Source organism: Sus scrofa, chromosome 1 (assembly GCF_000003025.6).
Source record: "Sus scrofa isolate TJ Tabasco breed Duroc chromosome 1, Sscrofa11.1, whole genome shotgun sequence".
Classification (NCBI taxonomy): domain Eukaryota; kingdom Metazoa; phylum Chordata; class Mammalia; order Artiodactyla; family Suidae; genus Sus; species Sus scrofa.
In genome coordinates this window covers 82844272-82864135 of record NC_010443.5, presented here as the reverse complement: position 1 = coordinate 82864135, position 19864 = coordinate 82844272, and the positions used below count along the sequence as shown (strand labels likewise).

At 37.0% G+C, this 19864-nt stretch overlaps 1 protein-coding gene across 1 annotated transcript in view; it reads right to left on the bottom strand.

The window, feature by feature from the left end:
* The window catches only part of ME1 (malic enzyme 1), a 190018-nt gene that overhangs the window by 125760 nt on the left and 44394 nt on the right, over window positions 1-19864 (bottom strand). The gene's annotated exons all lie outside the window — the stretch shown is intronic.

Genomic DNA, 19864 nt, shown 5'->3' with positions numbered 1-19864 from the left:
CTTATGGGACATAGAAACAGAGTGGACAGAATGGTGTAGAGAAATGGATTATTTGATGACCTTTGGGGGAACTAATGGTCCTTTTCTATGACATTCTTCTTGGCTCAACATGCTTTCCTTCCAGGGAACAAATCATTAAAAGTCATAATATAAGGCACAAATGAACCTTTCCACAGAAAAGAAACTTATGGACTTGGAGAACAGACTTACGGTTGCCAAGGAGTAGGATGAGGGAGTGGGATGGACTAGGATTTGGGGTTAATAAATGTAAAATACTGCATTTGGAGTGGATAAGCAATGAGATCCTGCTGTATAGTACAGGAAACTGTATCTAGGCACTTATGATGGAACATCCTCTGCCACTGTGATACTGTCATTTACAATCCTAGGACTGCAATAAAAAAATTTTTTCCAACTTTATTTTCCTCTTCCTCTGTAATATACACAGCTCCCAGCAGAGTTAGAGGAAATTTGAACAGAGAAATTCTCGTCCAAAGAAAACAGACTTTTTAAAAAATAAAAATAGATATAAGCTTTATAAGAATTTTCTCCTGTGAACTTTTCCCCACTTTCCCTGGTAGTTTCAGGCATATAGTTAAGAATCAGGTCATGTGGATCATTACACAAAGAAAAACAAAGAATGATGAGAGGGAAATCACAGACCTATCAGACTGCTGGTGGCCCCAAGAGAACATGTCATTGAACCTTCCTTTTCCATACCCAACACCAAACTATGTCAAACACAGGCAAACATGTAGACACTCTAAGCATCTACTGAAGTGAACTGAGATATGTTTGCCTCATCTTTCAAAAAACCTATCTCTTTATTTGGAGAATTTGACTGACTAGATTATCTTAAAAGCAACTCCTTAGCTTTCCAAGTTGATGACCTCATTTTCTCCTTATGTAAATGCAAAATTCACCATCATATAATGAAAATATTTTTGTTCCTAAGCTGGAGATAACATCTTCCATTTTTGAACGAGTAGCATACAAATGACACTTCTATTTTCTAAGGAAAAATGCTGATCATTATTAATGTTACAGGGATGCATTTTACCACAACTGGTGATAATTTTTAAGAATGTTTCATCAAGCATAACAAAAGGACTATTTTTCCTTCTGTTTCGTCCATCAGTACAAACAGACAATATGTAGATCACTACACATTCAGTGTGAACAAAATTGTTAGGAACATGATAGGTTCTTCTATCCAAGCCATGCCAATTGATCTAAACTGGCTGCTTCCTTTATATAGATGGCTGGTACACTTTCCATGGATGGCATGGTCTTAATCACTGCATAAAATATAAATTCCTATTCTCTATTATTTAGGACATATATGCATTTTGACCTTCACTATCAATTGCTTCTAGGAACAAGACAAACACTTCCTATTCTGAGTGCTCACTCAATGAAAAAAAAAAAAAAAAGGTTGAATTCTTAATATCCTGAGAAAGGATGCTCTCATTTATCACAAAATGTCATATCAGGAAAGAGAGAGAATATCTACTATGATTAGAAATGAAAGCCATAGAAAACAATGTTTTTCATTCTGTGACACAAATCAGCAATTTTTTCTTAGATCAGTCTTCCAAGGAATAGAAATAAAAGCAAAAATAAACAAATGGGACTTAATTAAGCTTTTTCATAGCAAAGGAAACCATAAACAAATGAAAAGATAACCTAAGGCCTGGGAAAAATATTTGCAAATGATGCAACTGACAAGGACTTAATCTCCATATCACAGCTCATAAAACTCAATAATAAAAAAAACCAACTCAATCAAAAAATGATCTAAATAGACATTTCTCCAAAGAAGACATACAGATGGCCAAAAGGCACATGAAAAAACATTCAACATCACTAACTATTAGAGAAGGCCAAATCAAAACTACAATGAGGTACCACTTCACATAGGTCAGAATGGCCATCATTAAAAGGTCTACCAATAATAAATGCTAAAAACGTTGTGCAGAAAAGAGAACCCTCCTGTTGGTGGGACTGCCAATTGGTGCAACCACTATAGAGAAGAGTATAGAGGTTCCTTAAAAAACTAAAAACAGAATTACCATATGATCCAGCAATCCTACTCCTGGGCATATATTTAAACAAAACTCTAATTTGAAAAGGTATGTACCCCAAAGCTCAGAAAAGCACTATTTACAATAACCAAGACATGGAAGCAACCTACATGTTCATTGACAGATGAATGGATGAAGATAGCAGTGAAACAACGCCATTTGCAGAAAGATGAAAGGACCTAGAGATTATCATATTAAGTGAAGTCAGGCAAAGAAAGATGTATCATATGGAATCGCTTATATGTAAAATCGTAAAAATAGTACAAATGAACTTATTTACAACATAGAAACACACTCACAGACATGGGAAACAAATTTATGGTCAAAATATCTCAGACTAACCTATAATGGAAAAGATAGGAAAAGGAATATGTGTGTGATATATATATATAAAAATATATAAAAAAAAAAAAAAAAAAAAAAAAAAAAAAAAATATGTGTGTATATATATATATAAAATATATATATATATATATATATATATATAAAACTGACCACTCTGCTGTACACCAGAAACTTAAACATTGTTAATTAACTATACCTCAATTTTTTTATTGTTATTTCCCCCAACACAATTTTTTTTTCCCACTGTACAGCATGGGGACCCAGTTACACAACCCATTGTCATGCTCCATTGTAAGTATCTAGACATAGTTCTCAGTGCTACACAGCAGGATCTCATTGTTAATCCATTCCAAAAGCAATAGTTTTCATCCATTAACCTCAAGCTCGTAATCCATCCCACTCCCTCTCCCTAACCCCTGGCAACCACAAGTCTATTCCCCAAATCCATGATTTCCTTTTCTGTGGAAAGGTTCATTTGAGCTGTATATTAGATACCAGATATGAGTGATATCATATGGTATTTGTCTTTTCTTTCTGACTTACTTCACTCAGTATGAGAGTCTCTAGGTCTCTAGTTCCATCCATGTTGCTGCAAATGGCATTATTTCCTTCTTTTTTATGGCCGAGTAGTAGTCCATTGTATATATATACCACATCTTCTTAATCCAATAATCTGTCGATGGACATTTGGGTTGTATCCATGTCTTGGCTATTGTGAATAGAGCTGCAATGAACATGGGGGTGCATGTGTCTTTTTTAAGGAAATTTTTGTCCGGATATATGCCCAAGAGTGGGATTGCTGGATCATATGGTGGGTCTACGTATAGATTTCTAAGGTACCTCCATACTGTTTTCCATAGTGGCTGTACCAGCTTACATTCCCACCAACAGTGCGGGAGGGTTCCCTTTTCTCCACATCCACTCCAGCACTTGTTATTTGTGGAGATACCTCAATTTTTTAAAAAAGAAAATAAAATGTTTTTTAAGAATGATTTGAGAGGAAGGAATATATTTATTTCTCTGATCAAAACCTGGCAGTCATTATACCAAATTGTTATATATATTCAATCAAATTAATAACTTAAAGTGATTACAGAGAAATTTTTAAAGGATCTTAAAAGGGCAGCAAAGATGATTCAATGTTTTAAAAGGAAACAGCTAAAGAAAAAGTTTTAAGAGGATGTAGTGTAGAAGACAAAGAAAAAAGGTAACAGTTTTAAAATATTTATATGACTCTTACAAAGAGTACAAGAATACTTTTTTTTTTTTTTTTTTTTTTGTCTTTTGTCTTTTGTTGTTGTTGTTGTTGCTATTTCTTGGGCCGCTCCCGCGGCATATGGAGGTTCCCAGGATAGGGGTCTAGTCGGAGCTGTAGCCACCGGCCTACGCCAGAGCCACAGCAACGTGGGATCCGAGCCGCGTCTGCAACCTACACCATAGCTCACGGCAACGCCGGATCCTTTAACCTACTGAGCAAGGGCAGGGACCGAACCCGCAACCTCATGGTTCCTAGTCGGATTCGTTAACCACTGCGCCACGACGGGAACTTCAAGAATACTTATTTTTAAAGCTTCAGGGAGTTCCCATCATGGCTCAGTGGTAACAAACCTGACTAGTATCCACGAGGATGCAGGTATGTTCCCTGGCCTTGTTCAGTGAACTAAGGATCCAGAGTTGCCATGAGCTGTGGTGTAGGTCACAGACCACAGATGCGACTCGGATCCTGAGTTGCTGTGGCTGTGGTGTAAGCTGGCAGCTGCAGCTCTGATTGGACCCCTAGCTTGGGAACTTCCTTTTGCTGTGGGTGTGGCCCTAAAAAGCAAAAAATAAGTAAGTAAATAAATAAGTAAAATAATAACTTCAGTGAAGAATAAAATCTTAGATAAAATACAAGTGATTCGGTTATACATTTAGAAAGGCTACTAAATATAAAATGATTAAGTTTAGGATGATCACAGAAGATGTGTTTAAGGTTTTCTGAGATAACAGAAATTAAGGGGAAAAGTGGCTAACACAGCCAGGTCTTTCTCAGTCTATACCACTGTTATTCCAAGATAATATACAGTGAGAGGAAAAGGCCCAACAAATTCTACCATTTAATTTTGCAAGGAAAAAAAAGGCAACCTTCCCTATGTTGTGTTCAACCCCTTGCTTCTTCTAAACTCCCTTTCAGTAAAGAAAGCAGTAGCAAAGACAACAGAAATATCTGATAGGACAATCTAAAATTCTTTAATTATGACATGATAGGGAGGAACATTAAATATAATCAGAACAGGGGTTCCTGTCCTGGCTCAGTGGTTAATGAATCTGACTAAGAGCCACGAGGTTGCGGGTTCAATCCCTGGCCTCACTCAGTGGATTAAGGATCTGGCATTGCTGTGAGCTGTAGTGTAGGTCACAGATGCGGCTCGGATCCCAAGTTGCTGTGGCTGTGGTGTAGGCCAGCGGCTACAGCGCCGATTAGACCCCTTGCCTGGGAACCTCCATATGCCACAGGTGCGGCCCTAGAAAAGGCTAATAATGATAATAATAATAATAATAATAAGCAGACGATGAAGCAGAAGGTAAAACGAGACTAGACAAACATGGAGAAACGGCCACACACAACTGCATTAGTACCAATTACTTGCCAAGCACCCAACTGAGTCGTTTTGTTTGAATTAGCAAATTCCATCAGAATAGAATAATTACTTAGTCTCACATCTAAGCTACTATCTCACGTTTCCTTCCAAAATTACAAATAATAATGAAGTAAAGGGTGGGGAGGAGTACTTTTCTTCTCACTGTTTTGGGAAAATACATACATCCTGTCAAACACTGTTGGCACTGGAAGGACAACAATCCCTCAGTTACTTGATGTGTATGGAATGAGAGTCATATCTACGGCCAGTATAAACTGACTACATAAGAGCCTCCGAGAATGGAAATAACAGAGACACTCAATGATGGAAGTGCCCTAGAGTAAGTAATGCCACCCACTGCCTTTTATGCAAGAAGTCAAAGCACTAAGGGCAAGAAACAGCAGTGAAAACAAGGATACAGAAGAATTCAATTACGTGTATATATACACACATATAATACTTAACTCATTTGTCGCAATATTTACATTTGTCGCAATATTTACGTGAAATTTACCCACTCAGGCTTATGATCCAAAATCTTCAGGGAATCACCACAGGAATGTAAGAACTTTCATTAATCATGCTGTTGTTGCTATAAACGGACTTAAGTTTATCCTAATTCCTTCCTTCTCACTGCTCTGATCAACAGTCTTCTTGGAGAGCAAGAGCTTCTTAGATGCAGCTTTGCTTTCAGGTTCCTTTCAAATTGCTAATAAAATAAATTCCACAGCCTTAACTCTGGGCCTTTATCCAGAAGTCTTTCCTTCAGCTAGTCTTTACTTTGGAAGTCTGTATTCTTGCAGATGGGTTCATGTAAACCCTAAACTAGTGATCAAACTATTCAACCAGTGACTCCCATTTCCTTTTCTCATCCAGGAGAAAACTGACAGATTCATTTGCATAGGCTGAGAATTCTAATAGATCTTGTTTTAATCTAAAAGAAAATTGCTGTGAGCAGGTATTTTCCCTAGGTAGCCTTTTTTTTTTTTTTTTTTTTTTTTTTTTCAGAGAAAGAAACCTCATGAATAGTAAAATATAAGCCACATGGGCAGTTGTGGTGTGTTGCCAGATACAGTTCAAGCAAATTCTTTTGATGTGAGACCACTTTTCCAAAGAATTTTCCAGGGGAAGTTGCTGCTGCTGGGGCCTAAGAAACTGATCCCCCAACCCTACTCCACAAACAAAATAATGCCAATTTTCCAACAAATTTAGACCATCCCTCCACAAATTCAAATACCTACTATCACTAGAAATCTGTCATATTTCCTTAAGTCAAGCATAAGTGAGAAATATGCTTTCAAAAGCATATGTTGTATTATTATCACATCAATAAGACTCTGGCGAAATTACAGGATAAAATTAAACAGCACGGTACAGCACAGGGGACTCTACCCAATATTCTGTGATAATCTATACGGGAAAAGAATTGGAAAAAGAAAGGATGTGTGAGTAGGTATAACTGAATCACTGCATACAGTAAATTATCACAACATTGTAAATCTATTATACTTCAATAAAACTTTTAAGAATGAATTTTAAAAATTAAATAGTATTACCTTACTTATGATAGGATTCTCAGGCTGCTTCCTTTGGGAAGTTGTGCCTGAATCACTGTCCAATATATGTTAGGAGCCCCTCCTATGATTCCAAAGCAACTTCTACACCTCTAGCATAGTGCTTATCACACAGAATAATAATTGTTTTGTTTATTGTTTTCTCCTTCATTACACCATATGTTTCAAGATGCAAACTATAATGTCTTTTTGTTCATTCTTTTATTACAGTGATTTAACACAATGTCTGGCACAGCAGCTAAAGCAGATTAAATACGGCCATAAGTTCTCTGACACTCTTCCCATAAAAAGTTGGGTCCCCTTCTTGATTTTGGATGGCCTGTGTAACTGTTTTGACCAGTATAATATGGCAGACTTAACACCGCTAATTTCCAACCAATTCCTAAGAAACCAGAAGCTCCATTTCCTATTTCTTACAACACCTGCTCTTAGAGCCCTAAGATGGAGAGGTATGGTTTAGAAGACTTTTCAAGGAGGGCAAATGCATGAATTTTTTTAAGGGAATCAATTTCCCAATATTTACTTTCCATATCTCTTTTCCCTAAAATTCATCTAGTGTGGCTCGCCAAAGATGAATCCACTCAGGCAGACTTTCCGTCTCTGTTCACACCAGACCTTCTACTTTAGAAAAGAAAGACATGAAATTACCCATCCTGAATTTAACTAAAGTGCACTGTCCTAAGGTTCAAAACCTTTGGGATTTTATTGGATTGGATGAGGCTCGCCTGGCCGTGTTTTTCACGTGTTCCTGCTACAAGTGAATGGTGGCAAGAGAATAAGGGTATTTTGGTTCTGAATTCGGATACCATTCAGTGTGGATCCTTGAGAGGTGGCTTCAGTCTTCAGGGAGACACCCACAAAAGTAAGGCAAAAGAGCTATACACTGAAAAATCACATATTTTTTTCTTATTAGTTTCTAAAAGTCTGACACCAGAATTTAACATAGGCACTACAGTCCTTTCCTTGCAACAGTTCAAACCTGTAATACAAGTTTTTAAAAGTCAAGTTAAGACAGCTTTTCAAAATTCTTTTAAAGAGTTTACAAGCAAAATGATCACTGCTCTACAGTAATACACATACTCTTGAGTTTTCACTGATGTTGACAGATGGGCCATCTTAGTTTCCCACCTGATGCCAAAGTCCTAAATGTGACTGGCCACAGAATAGAGCAAAATTCTTCTTCTTCTTCTTCTTTTTGGGGGTGGGGCCACACTTGTGGCATATTAAAGTTCCTGGCCACCTCTGCAAACTATACCATAACTCATGGCAATGCTGGATCCTTAACCCACTGAGCGAGGCCAGGGATTGAACCCATGTCCTCATAGGTACTAGTCATTATCTCGTTACCGATGAACCACAACTGGAACTCCTAAGCAAAATCCTTAAACAAATTTGTTGGGGGGTGTATTAAGAATACAGGTACTTCAGTAAGGGGTTGACAATAATTTTTAGAAGCCACAATATACAGCTTTCACTGTATTCAAAATGCAACATGAATTTTGAAAGTTTTTTTTACTATTTCTAGACTATTCTTATTAAATTAAGGATCTGTTTCCTACGGAATTCTCTCAACAGTGTAGTTATACCTTTCCACATTTATAATATGACACAAAGTAACAGAAAAAAATTGTTTCTATCAAGAATGTCTCTTCAGAAAGAGGAAATCATTTGGCATTGATGAAATTATCATAGTTACTCTCAAGCATTCAATTGTAGTTATTGGAAATACTTAAGTTTACCCTAATATTTGGCAGTGTATTGGCAATCAAAAGAATTTAATCCTTTGAGCTCCCAAAGATTTAATTAACTAACAAAGTAGTTTAGGAGTTCCCATCGTGGCTCAGTAGTTAACGAATCCAACTAGGAACCATGAGATTGCGGGTTCGGTCCCTGCCCTTGCTCAGTGGGTTAACGATCCAGCGTTGCCGTGAGCTGTGGTGTAGGTTGCAGACGCGGTTCGGATCCAGCGTTGCTGTGGCTCTGGTGTAGGCCGGTGGCTGCAGCTCCAATTAGACCCCTAGCCTGGGAACCTCCATTTGCCACGGCAGCAGCCCAAAGAAATAGCAAAAAGACAAAAACAAAACAAAACAAAACAAAAAAACCAAAAAAAACAAAGTAGTTTAAAAGGGAGAAGCAGCAGGCTGATGAAGAATCACTTGAAAGAAAACGGATGGAGCCTTAACATACAGATCTCAGCCCTCGGGCTCCCTGAATGTTCACAGCTGGGAAAACAAAGGGGTTGGTGCTTAGAATGCATCAGAACAAAATGAAGACTGAAAAGATGGTTTAAGTTTCTGTTCTTGTTCCTCCCCCCCCCCCCGCCCTTTAAAAGTAAAATAAAATAGAATCAATAAATTTTCATTACTAAAGGTGTGAGGCAGCAACCAATACAACTTTTAGATTCAGGAAAACCATGAAATCATTTAAATCACAGAAAAAGGACAGTAAACACAGAGATCCAGAAGACTGACAAATTTTACTCTGTTTTCTCTCCAGTGCAGAAAGTCACCCCACCCTGGAGGAGTGAAATCCTAATAATAAGCTCTTTTTTTAGAGGACATGGGCTTTCCACTTAGCCTGGGAAGAACTCGAGGGCTAATGACTATCTAAGACCTGGATTTGCAAAACATACTCATTAAAGAGAATTAATACAATTTGGGGGGGGGGAGAGCTAGGAAAAGAAGATAATCTAAAGAAAACTACCACAACTGAACATAAAATATAGCCAAAGCCCAAAGGTGAAAACAGAGTTAGTTCTCAAATATAATACAAGTAAGCATACCATTGCATCTGGGAAAGGAAAAGAAAAAGAAAAAATAAAAGGCAGCTCTTCAATTTTGAGTGGAACTTATAAAATGGGGTTTTATTTTATTTATTTATTTTTGTCTTTTTAGGGCCACACTTGCAGCATATGGAAGTTCCCAGGTTAGGGGTTGAATTGGAGCTACAGCTGCCAGCGTACATCACAGCCACAGCAACACCAGATCTGAGCTAAGTCTTCAACCTACGCCACAGCTCACAGCAATGCTGGATCCTTAACCCACGGATCGAGGCCAGGGATCAAACCCACATCTCATGGATACTAGTTGGGTTTGTTACCACTGAGTTGGGATGGGAACCCCCTCAAATGGGTTTTTATATAAAGAACATTGAAAAGTATATTAGACATTGTTTCCAATAGAAGTTTTAATAAGTTATAGAAGATTCTTCTCCATTTGGCATTCCTTTCTCAGAAGGACCCTGATAAAAACAGAATATTATGTTACATTATGAATGCCTCCAAGCCAGACAGAATAAATCAAAAATGACATTGACTGGAATGACCATTTGTGGCTCAGTGAGTGAAGAACCCAGTAAGTAACCATGAGGATGTGAGTTCTATCCCTGGCTGTGCTCAGTGGGTTAAGGATCAGGCGTTTCTCCAAGCTGTGGCATAGGCTGCAGATGCAGCTCAGATCTACTGTTGCTGTAGCTGTGGTGTAGGCTGGCAGCTGCAGCTCTGATTTGACCCCTAGCCTGGAAACTTCCATATGCTGCAGGTGCAACCCTAAAAAGAGAAAAGAGAAATAAAAATAAAATAAAATAAAATAAAATAAAATAAAATAAAATAAAATAAAACTTGACCGATAATCGTTTGCAGCACTGTTAAAAGTACTAGACAGGGAAGTACATTCTCTACTCAGTAATTATTTGTCTATTAACTGAGGACGTATGAGTGGAGGGAAGGTTTTTACACAAACTCAAGGTGGCAGTTATCAGACACTTGCACAACAGAAATCCTTAATATGCGAGTTTTCTTAAACTGACTCAACCAGTTTAATACATAAATGGGACTTTCTGCAACTCAGTCATCTGTTTTCTGACCACAAGGAATTCTTCCCACTATAGTCACTGGTGGTTTTCTTTGGGTGAGTAATGACGATTATCCTCTAAGATTGTTTTCTATTTTTTATTTTGGGGGGCATGTAGTTCTTTCTAAATAAAAGAAGAAAGTTGTCCTATATGAATACTCTTTGGGATTGATTATGTTAGTATTACATACTTTATTAACACTGTGCTCATATTATTTCCTTATTTATATTGCTAATAAAGTATACTTCATTAGTACAATTTTTCACATTATTTAGTGAACTCTGTACTCTGTTACATGAAAAATAATGAAGGGGAATAAAGGAAAAAGAAACCACATTTCCATGTCCAAGACTTTAGGTCACATGTTAGGAATGTCTTATAACTACAAGATAATAAATTAGAAGCTAAATTTGGTATAAAAATAATCTCTGCAAAAAGAAGCATTCAACATCAGTATCTCATTTGTCTTACTGGAAAAATTAATGAGTTCATCTTCTCATGTGAAAGAAAAAGAACTCCCCAATACCAATAGATTTTTTTTTCCCTGGGTTAGGGCTTCCTTGAGAAACTTAACAGGGTTTAAATTATTGCTTGCACTTAACACTTTCCATCTGTTTTCAGAAAAAATTGTACCAAATATAAGATACTGCTCAGGAGGCAAAATAGCACATAAACTTCCTTTCAGTTTGGAATACTTATAAACACATGTTTTTGGTAATTTTTTATGAGTCTTGATTTGCTAATGCCTTAGAAATATAGTCACTGGTTATAATTATAATACACAATTTATATTTATATATAGTCTTTTTCAACTCCTCTAATCCTAAAAATATAGTCTAGGTTGATGATTCAAATGAATCCCATCCTTTCTCATTCTTTTATTTTACTAAGTACATGTTATAACATCTTAACTAATTATATATCTATTATAACTACTGTTGTCAGTGTTAAACTAAATTTGAATATGTAGAAAATAATTTCTGCTTCAGAAGAATCTGATATTTGAGAACCGTCACTACATTTGAACTTCAGATCAATTAGTTTTTAATTTCTGCTGTACATCTCATGTCAAAGGATAGGTTTAAAAAAGATCATCTTATTTAAATATAGTAACAATACTCATCTTACAGATGAGGAAACTAAAGATCAGCAAATGTATGCTATAGACCCAAGAGACCACACAGTGAGTAAGAAGCAATAAGAGGTTTATACCAAGCCTCTTCAGGTCCAAGGCACACACTAGGTTGGCAATGTTTACTCATGCTCTACTGCCCATTTATCCACCAACAAAGACTACAGGAATTCTACTAGGTTCTGGGGCAGAAGTGACAGTTACGGAGTTGCTATCCTAAAGAAAAACCCAGTGAGAGAAGAAAGTCAGTTACTATATGTCAGTGTGATAGCGATTCTGAAAGCACGTAGGAGCTTGGGGAGGGGGTGCTAAAGCTGGGGTGGAAATCAGGTGTGAAGAGAAGGAAAGGGGTAACCAGGAGGACAGAGAAGCAGGCAACATAGCCATAGCACAAAACTCCTTGAATGCCACGCTAAGAAGTTTTGCTTTGTTTTATTGACGGTTGTTTCACGTTAGTTGTAATTTTGGTGTTTTCATGAGAGAGGGTGAGCTTAAGTTCTTCTGCTCTGCCATCTGGTCCCCATCTCCCTGCTAAGAAGTTTGGATTTTATGATGGGGGATGTAGGGTGCCAGTCGATGATCTGAATCAGGAACATAGGACATAGTTAGGTACCCCATTGCAAAAACTCAGTCTCTTTTGAAATGAGAAGGGCCTAATCTAAAAGAGTGGCAATGGGATTGAATGGATGACGGATTCAACAGATAATTAAGAGGTGAAATTGACAGTGCTCCAAAAGAGAAAGGGAGGTGAAAAGTGAAAATCCTGAGCATCTCCAATGTATCCGGTTTAGGTGACTGAGAGGATGGTATTGACTGCATATCCCAGGGTTAAGAAACCTGGAGGACTGGAAGGTAAGGCTGCAGAGTAACAGAATCAAAAGAAAATGGGGAGTTCCGTCATGGTGCAGTGGTTAATGAATCTAACTAGGAACCATGAGGTTTCGGGTTCGATCCCTGCCATTGCTCAGTGGGTTAAGGATCTGGCGTTGCCGTGAGCTGTGGTATAGGTTGCAGGCACGGCTCAGATCCCGAGCTGCTGTGGCTCTGGCGTAGCCTGGCAGCTACAGCTCTGATTAGACCCCTAGCCTGGGAACCTCCATATGCCACGGGAGCGGCCCAAGAAGTGGTAAAAAGACCAAAAAAAAAAAAAAAAGAAAAAGAAAAAAGAAAAGAAAAGAAAATGGGACTCTGAAGAAAACCTGGGGAGAGCCCTGACATCTTAGTGGGTGGGTGGATCACTGCACGTGGTTGTATAGATTAAGGAGGAAATATACTGACCAGAAGAAATGGATCAAGTTTAGTTCCTGGAAATGAAATGATAAGCCAATGAATTCCTCAGGGAAGTGGAGAGGAATATATGAGATAAGGAGGATCAGGCAGAGTGTTTACATTCTTGCCACCCCAAGGGTGAGATGAGCCAAGAACACAGATGGAGTTCAACTCTGCGGAGCGGAAGATTCTGCTGGGACTGTGCCCCACAGGCAGAGTTTTAAAACTCCAACCCCACGTTAATAACATTTTAATGAAAAAAATAGGTGCACCCAAAGGCAATGAATAGTATGTCATGGCAGTGGAAAACAAGGTCTGGTTAGCTCTGCCTTGATGGGGAGGAAAGAGGGTTGGTTCAGGGCAGATCTGAGCAGTGAACAAGATCAAAGGAGAACTGACTTGGGTTGTAAATAAAATGAACTGTACTAAGCCTGAAAGCTTGAGAACATCTTATCAACAGCAGGTCTTGTCTCCTGCTAATGTTTTAAGGGTCAGTGTAAACACATGAGGTATAGGACCTCCGAGTCACCTCACGTCTGTACAGCCATCACTGCAGGATTCAGACTGGAGTTATTCCCACGTGAATTGGTTACCACCACCAGGAATGGTGTTGGCTTATAACAGCCTTGCTTGATTTTCTTGCCCCATATCCTAGGGGATCAGATCCATCCAAAGAGATCAGGATCCATGGCAGGGGAGCCAATATCACAATGGTCTTCTTCCTGGTCCTCTCATTTCCATCCTAGCCCCTCCTTTTCAATCTTTTAACTACCCAGCAGCCAGAATAATCTTTTAGAAGTTTAACTAGATGCCATCATTTCTCTACTTTAAATACTGCAATGACTCTCCAAATGGGTTAAGAATAACCATGAAGCTCTACCATGACCACAACACCTGCATGTGACCCCTGCCTACCTCAGACCTCATCACCTGCTACCCTCCCCACTTCCAGAACTTTTGATCATGCTATTTCCTTCACCTCAAATGCTTTCTGATGTGCACAAGCTAACTCCTCAGCTTTCAGGTGTCAGCTCAAGTATTACTGCTGGCCTCAGACACTACACTGGCTACAATCTGAAGGGAAACCCTCATGCTATTCTTTATCATTGTTCTCTCTTCATTTCCTTCCTAACATAAGCTATACTCATGTCTTTCTCTTCTCACCTGGATATTACAGGCATGCTCATTTTACCATGCTTTGCAGGTACTGTTTTTTTACAAATGGAAGGTTTGTGGCAACTCTTCATCAAGCAAGTCTAAAGACAGCATTTTTCCAATAGCATTCGCTCACTGTGTGTCTCTGTGTCACATTTTGGCCATTCTCCAAATATTTTAAACGATTTCATTATTATTCTCTGTGTTACAGTGATCTGTGATCAATGAGCTGCAATGTTACTGTTGCCAAAAGACTGTAACTCACAGAAGGGTCAGATGATGGTTAGAATCTTTTAGCAATAAAGTATTTTTAAATGAAGGAATGTACACTGGGGTTTGGACATAGTGCTATTGCACAATTTAACAGACTACAGAACAGTGTAAACATAACTTTTAGATGCTCTGGGAAACCAAAAAAATTTGTGTGACTCACTTCATTGCGATACTTACTTTAATGTGCTTGTTGGGAACTGAACCTGCAGTATCTGCAAGGTATGCCTGTCCTTATAAATTCCAAAAAGGCAGGAAATATGTCTTTTATTTTCCTATCCTCAGATTAGTAAAGTGCCTAGCATGCAGTGGGCACTCAATATATTTTGATTAAAAAATGGAAGGAGCAAAGTAATCATGAACACAGAATTAGCAAAAAGATTTTAAAGAGGTGGCAGAGTTGGGAAGGGAACTAAGCAAAGACCTTCCAGAAGAGCCAAATAATAAACAACGAAACATCACTTGACAATTTCTAAAACTGGGCTTAAATGTCATATTACTGTCATTAAATCAATTAGTGTTAGAAACTTAAAAGTAGAACTATATTTGAACAATATATGCATGGAATATCTATTAGGATTAAGTGTTCTAGAACACAATATATGAAGTTCTTTATGTGTAAACACTCTGGTATTTGGGAGAAAAATCTTAATTAACACATATTAGCCAATGAGGAAAAGCGCAAGAGAGCAGTTTCTCCAAACAACTAAGATCCAAGATAGAAAACATAATCAAAGTAAGAAGGAGTCTTGAGAGGATGTGATGCTTAATTTTATGTGCCAATTTGGCTAGGTATGGTATCCAGAGGGTTGGTCAAACATTACTCAAGATGTCTCTATAAAAGTAATTTTTAGATGAGAATAACATTTAAATCAGTGGACTTTGAATAAAGCAGATTACCTTCCATAATGGGAATGGGCCTTATCCAATCAGTTGAAGACCTTAGGAGAAAAGACTTAAATGATCTCCCCCAAGGGAGAGGGAACTCTGCCAGCAGACTAATTCTGAAGTTAACAGAAGCATCAACTCTTCCCCAGGTCTCCAGTCTGGTGGCCTACCCTGAAGATTTTGGACTTGTCAGCCTCCACAACTGTGCAAGCTAATCCCTCAGAATGACCGCCCCCCCGCCACCCAACCCCAATACCCACACACTATTGGTGCCCTTTCTCTGGAGAACTCTAACTAATACCAGAGGACCACGAGGAAGAAAAATGAGTTCAAGTCCCAACTCTGGTACTTACAATCTGGGTGATACTGAGTTTTCTTGGAATGACTGTTTTAAATTACAAAATAAATAGATTTTAAAAACCAACAACTAGTAAACTTTAATGACTCCATCTCCACATGGACTCAATTACTATTTCCAAATAAATGTGAATTGAAAATGTATATGAAAACAATTTTAGATAAGCTTTTCTTCGTTTATTCATTTTAAAATTAGCATGAAGAGTTCCCGCTGTGGTTCAGTGGGTTAAGGACTCAACATAGTGTGATGGTGAGGATGTGGGTTCAAGCCCTGGCCTCGCTCAATGGGTTAAGGATCCGGTGTTGCTGCAAGCTGCAGTGTATTTCACAAATGGGTCTTAGATCCAGTGTTGTTGTGGCTATGGTGTAGGCTGCAGCTCCGAATTGACCCCTAGACTGGGAACTTACATATATCGCATCTGCAGCCATAAAAAGAAAAATTAAAACTAGTATAACCATATTAATTAATTAGGCATGAGTTAATAGACATTGTTCTGATAGTTAAAATCCAAAGTACTTTCTATGGTAGCAAACACTGGAAAGAAACCTAAGGTAATACTGAATTCATCAAACAGGTGGCATTTATTTGGCACCTTGTCAATAAAAATCAACTCTGTCCATTAGGGAAATCATATACTTACATATTTTCAGCTTTTAAAATAAATTACCTCATTTTATAGTAAAAAATGTTTTATTTTACAAAGCAGCACAATTTTTGTAAAATGTATAAAATTTGATGCCCTCCAAATTATTATAAATGTCATTCATTCAGCTACCAATCACAGTAAGATGAGAATTTATATTGATGAATGAAAATTTTCTTTGCTTAGAAAGAAAAGAAATTCAACAACTTTCATGATTTATTTTAAGTAGATAATTACCTTGGAATTCCATCAAATATTTTATAAATTTTACTACAATGAATAAAAAATGTTATTATAAAATATACAGTGTGGAGCTAAAATTGACAACTTCAATTATTACTTTATTTTAAAGAGTTAAAATTTATGTTATTTATACTATAAAATTGTCTAGGTATAAAATATCCAACATTTTTAAAGAATTATAAAATAATTCTTAGATGATATTAAACAGATTATTTTGTCAAGAAAACTGATGAAAATAGACCTTGAAATTTTCAGAAGCATACCTAAGAAACACATAAGAAATTTTGGAAAGAATAATAAAAGCAAACTCTAGCCTGGCTATTTCTCCTCAACTACTGATTTGGGTGGGGGAGGGGCCTACTAGGGGAGTGGGGAGTAGTGCCTCAGGAACAATTTTTAGTAATTTCTCTACTAGCTAAAACTAAACTCAGTTAAGGAAAACATAAAAATAAACAATAGTTTAAAAGCATATACAGAAAAAGGAATAGTCTGGGAAAAAACTACAAAAAATTAAAAATTCGATCAGAAGAACACTATTACATTACCTGAGAAAATGTCAACATTAAACTTTTTAGCCATTCAAATTGGAGAAATGTTGGAACCAAAACACTGTAACCAGGATACAGCTGTGTAAACTGACATGAGCTTGTGTCTGTGTTTGCAGGAGGGGAGTAGGAATTTTGATGAATTTTGATCAACAAAACTCTTTAAATCTGTTTAAACCCCTTTTTACATGAAAATCTATTATTTTTAACAGATCCTAAAACTGTGATTTAAAGTTGTTACTAAAAACTTCCTGAACGAGAAAGCAGGATTATTGGAAATGATGTGTGAGTTAGCTGTGAGAGGTTTCATATACCTGGAGTTATTCTTCTGTAGTCTGCTCTTTTAAAAATTCACAGAATTTTCTAATTAAAAATGACGTCAGAATTCCCCTGTTTTACACTTACACCCAATGCAAGGATCTCTATATAATACATCTGACCAATGATTATCCAAACCATAAGAGTATTTTCAGTGATGGAGAATATAGAAGTCTGTTCCAAAGTCAGAAAAATGATCAGAGAACTTTCCTTTACATTGACATTATATTCCTATGTACTGATGTTGGTTCTAATTTTGAAGCTATTCCATGCACATATACTCTTTTTTTTCACATGAAAATCTTCCAAATAATTGAAAACCTAACTCTGCCCCTTTCAAGTCTCTTCTTTCAGACCACACATTTCCCCCAACTCTTTCTCATATAACGAGTTTTCAATAACTGTCACTGCTTTGGTCACTGCTTCTCTGGATATATCTCAGTTTGCCAATGACCTTTCAAAAATATGGCATCCAAAACGAAACATAAGATTCCAGATGTGATCTGAGTATGCGATGTAAAGAACTATTTATTGCCTCCTTTAAAAACATTTTTATATTGAAGCAATGAAGACTGGCATTCATAAACCTTCTTAAAAATATATGCCCAAATTAATACAACAATGCCTAAAATACTAGCTGAGATAAAACTTGGTAATTTTTCATAATTTTCCATATAAGTAAACTTAAGTCAAAACACCTGGATGCACCACACAAACTATAGCAGAGTTATTTTTGGATCCTAAACTTAAGTTTCCATTCAAGTTTTCCACACTTGAAGTCTCTAGCTGAATATGGAGACTCATCAACTGTTACTTTACACTTTTTAAGGATCTTTTATAGTAAAAGATAAGTTTCACTGCCTTGCAAAAGAGATTTATGTGTCTATGCATACATTTAGACAAGCCTTTGTTCTGGTTGCAAAAAAATTAATGTTTGAATCATGCCTACATTTTTTTTTTCCATTCTCCAAATTTTTCCTAATTAAAGCAATACTTAGGAAAAGAGGATAGTACTTCTGGCACACACTGAATTTCTAGTGCTTATGATATAGGCTACTCTACCTCACCACTACTTAGCACAAATTGCAGACATTTTCATAAATTTGACAGTCTACTCAGAAAAAAAAAGGTTTATTTGAATTAATTAGTTTGAGAAATCATCATCTAGATCTCCATAATAAAAGATCAACTTTTTGCAAGCAATTACTCTAAAAACTCAACTGAGGTAACAGATAAGAATCTAGATATCCTGCTTAACTTGTTCCATACTTTTGAAAAAAAAATCCCACCACCTAGTGCTTTAAAAAAACAAACAAACAAAAAACAAACAAACAAAAAAATGAGTATATGCAAATATTAGGCCAATGTGATGGGAAAAGAAATAAATGAACAAAGGAATATTTTGTAATAGTAATAAATCTAAATCAAAGGTTTCTTATTCTAGGTAAAGGGTAAAAAGCTTATTAATATCTAACATTTAAATGATCACTTTTCTAGAAGCATTAAAAAAACAGTTCTCTTCAACATCAACTATTTGAACTTCTAGAGATTCTAATACAATTGTTGAAAGAAAATTCTAATGTAATGAAAAATAAAAATTACAAACTGAACCATAGCTCTAAGCCCCCAATATTCACTGGTTCTCAAAAGTCTCCGAAATAATTCTAAAGATGCTGAAGTGACTTGATCAAAGAAAGCCAAATCCAGTCAAGGATAGTCTTGGTCCACCTGGGCAGCTCTGTATCCTGGACTAGAGGTTAAAGACCTCCTATTACTCCTCAGAAACTCCCAGAGCTCTTGAGAGTGAGATGACCAGAGAGCTGATGTCTATGAACCCCTGGGCACTGGGTCACTTGGCAGGTTACATGACAATGGCTCGCAAAGGATAAGTAGATAAAACTACAGAAAGTACCACAGTCTGAGGGATTAAACATTTACATTAAGGACTATTAAAATTGGTTGTGCAGTGAGTTCCCGTTATGGCTTAGCGGTAATGAACCCAACTAGTATCCATGAGGACGTGGGTTCCATCCCTGGCCTTGCTCAGTGGATTAAGGATCTGGCGTTGCATGAGCTGTGGTGTAGGTCGCAGATGTGGCTTGGATCCTGCATTGCTGTGGCTGTGGTGTAGGCAGGTAGCTGTGGCTCCGAATTGACCCCTAGCCTGGGAACCTACATATGCAGCGAGTGTGTCCCTAAAAATTAAAGAAAATAAAAAAAATAAAGTGAGTGTGCAACCATGTTTCTTTTCCATAAGCAACTTAAACTCTCTTTATTTACAATACATTACTGAGTTATTGGAGTACTTACAACTTCATAAAGTAAAATTGCCATCATATATCTGTACACTATCATAAAAACAGGTTATGTTTAAGAAAACTAGGTAGACTGAAAATGAGAAAATTTATAAAATAGGATACACTATGAAAGTGTCCCTTCTATTAACTATTCATTTGATAGGTATTATAATTACAATATGCAGCATGTAATGAGAACATTCTTGGGTTAAGGGAATATTTGCTTTGAGAAAGTTTCTTTTTACATTTATTCTTTTTAAGCTTTTTCTC